Source organism: Arachis stenosperma, chromosome 2 (genome assembly GCF_014773155.1).
Source record: "Arachis stenosperma cultivar V10309 chromosome 2, arast.V10309.gnm1.PFL2, whole genome shotgun sequence".
In the NCBI taxonomy this organism is placed as follows: domain Eukaryota; kingdom Viridiplantae; phylum Streptophyta; class Magnoliopsida; order Fabales; family Fabaceae; genus Arachis; species Arachis stenosperma.
In genome coordinates, this window is record NC_080378.1 from 50,941,435 (window position 1) to 50,944,310 (window position 2,876).

The window sequence follows — 2,876 nt, forward strand, 5'->3', positions numbered from 1 at the left end:
ATCTGAGTTTGCCTGACTAAGATTTACAAGATGACCATAGCTTGCTTCAATACTAACAATCTCCGTGGAATCGACCCTTACTCACGTAAGGTTTATTACTTGGACGACCCAGTGCACTTGCTGGTTAGTTGTGCGAAGTTGTGTAATGCCATGGTATTGAGCGCACCAAGTTTTTGGAGCCATTACCAGGGATTATGAGAGTTGTGAAAAAGTATAGTTCACAATTTCGCGCACCAAGTTTTTGGCGCCGTTGCCGGGGATTGTTCTAGTTTTGAGCAAGCCTTTGGTAACATCAGTGCCAAGATCCGGCAACAACATCAAATTTTTGGTGTTATTGCCCGGGATTGTTCAGGCTGGACAACTGACGGTTCATCTTGTTGCTTAGATTAGGTATTTTTTTTTCGAAATTCTTGAAGATGAATTCTAGAGTTTCATGATGATTTGTTGAAATCTGGCTGGCTGAGAAGCCATGTCTAATCTGATTGGACCGAGGTTTCAACTTATCACCACAAGAGCTTGTTGATTTCGTATCAATCTTGCTTTGGAGCAGTGATTTGCTAAGGCTTGGCTGACCTTTGGTCATGTCTAGTTTTGGACCGAAGCTTTCTTTGAAAGCTTGGCTGGCTGTGAAGCCATGTCTAATTCCTGGACCGGAGTCTTAGACTAGCATTGCACTGATTCCTGGAATTCTCATTAAGAATTTTGATACCTTCTTTTTCCACTTAATTTTCGAAAAAACACAAAAAAAAATTTAAAAAATTAAAAAATCATAAAATTCAAAATATTTCTTGTTTGAGTCTAGTGTCTCATCCTAAGTTTGGTGTCACTGCATGCATTCATATGTCTTAGTGATCTTCAAGATGTTCTTGATGATTCACTTGCTCTGATCTTTGGATTCTATTGACTTGAGTATTTTGTGTGTCTCATATGCATTTTCAGTTCATTAGTGTCAGTAGTATACAAACTGCTAAGTTTGGTGTCTTGCATGCATTGTTATTTGATTCTTGTTGCGTTTTAATTATTAAAAATCCAAAATATTTTAATTTGTGTCTTTTCAAGTCAATGATACAAGGGATTGAAGATTCAGAACACACTGCAGAGGAATTATACAGAAAAAGCTGAGCATTCAAAAATGCCCAGTGAAGAAGGCAGACTGGCGTTTAAACGCCAGCCAGGGCACCTGGTTGGGCGTTTAACGCCCAAAGAGGTAGCATTTTGGGCGTTAAACGCCAGAATGTATACCATTCTGGGCGTTTAACGCCAGGATGGTGCTAGGGGGATGATTTTGTTTTCAAATCAATTTTTTTCAAGTTTTTCAAAACCAAATCTTTTTCAAATCAAATCTTTTCACTCAAATGTTTTCAAAATTAATTTCTTTCCTTTCAAAGATACTTACTAACAATTAATGATTTGATTGAACATTTTTTGCCTTTTCTGTTAAGGAAGGTTTTATGTTTGAATCATATCTTTTCTTGTTAGGCAAGTCACTAATTTTCCAAATCAAATCTTTTAAAATAATTTTCAAAACATATCTTTTAAAATGGTTTTCAAATCATATCTTCTCAATCACATCTTTTTAAGACAATAACCTTTCAATCATATTTTTTTTTATCATATCTTTTTCAAATTAGTTTTCAATCAAATCTTTTTAGTTTCTAATTTCAAAATCTTTTTCAAAAATCACTTGATTTCTCTTCCACTTTCAATTTTCGAAAATTATCAATCAAATTTTCAAAATGATTTCAAAATCTTTTAATTGAATTTTCGAAAATCCTCTTCCCTCCTTCTCACATCCTTCTATTTATGGAGTACCACTCCTTCTAAATGCACAATTCGAACCTTATCTAATTAAAGTTCGAATTCTTCTTCCCCTTCTTCTTTCTATTTCTCTTTTCCTCTGACATTTCAAGGAATCTCTATACTGTGACATAGAGGATTCCACATTTTCTTTTTCTCTTCTCTTTCATATGAGCAGGAGCAGAGACAAAGGCATTCTTGTTGAAGCTGATCCTGAACCCGAAAGGACCTTGAAGAGAAAGCTAAGAGAAGCCAAAGCACAACTCTCTTTAGAGGACCTGACCGAATTCTTCAAAGAAGAAGAACCCATGGCAGCCGAAAACAACAACAATGCCAACAATGCAAGGAAGGTGCTGGGTGACTTTACTGCACCTACTCCCGACTTCTATGGGAGAAGCATCTCTATCCCTGCCATTGGAGCAAACAACTTTGAGCTTAAGCCTCAATTAGTTTCTCTAATGCAACAGAATTGCAAGTTCCATGGACTTCCAATGGAAGATCCTCATCAGTTTTTAGCTGAATTCTTGCAAATCTGTGACACAGTCAAGACTAATGGGGTTAACCCTGAGGTCTATAGACTGATGCTATTCCCTTTTGCTGTAAGAGACAGAGCTAGAATATGGTTGGATTCTCAACCTAAAGAAAGCCTGGACTCTTGGGAAAAGCTAGTCAATGCCTTCTTGGCAAAGTTCTTTCCACCACAAAGATGGAGTAAGCTTAGAGTGGAAATCCAAACCTTCAGACAGAAGGATGGAGAATCCCTCTATGAAGCTTGGGAAAGATACAAACAATTAATCAGAAGATGTCCTTCAGACATGCTTTCTGAATAGAGCATCATAGGTATTTTCTATGATGGTCTCTCTGAACTATCTAAGATGTCCTTGGATAGCTCTGCTGGAGGATCTCTTCATCTGAAGAAGACGCCTGCAGAAGCTCAAGAATTGATTGAAATGGTTGCAAATAACCAATTCATGTACACTTCTGAAAGGAATCCTGTGAACAATGGGACTAGTCAGAAGAGAGGAGTTCTTGAGATTGACACTTTGAATGCCATATTGGCTCAGAATAAAATATTGACT

The 2,876-nt window shown here is 37.1% G+C and overlaps 1 non-coding gene across 1 annotated transcript; it reads right to left on the minus strand.

Moving 5' to 3' along the window:
* Positions 1-2,510: 2,510 nt before the first annotated feature.
* LOC130964924 (small nucleolar RNA R71) lies at positions 2,511-2,618 on the minus strand. Its single transcript, XR_009080988.1, has one exon. It is a non-coding gene; the product is annotated as a small nucleolar RNA R71 (small nucleolar RNA).
* Positions 2,619-2,876: the final 258 nt, after the last annotated feature.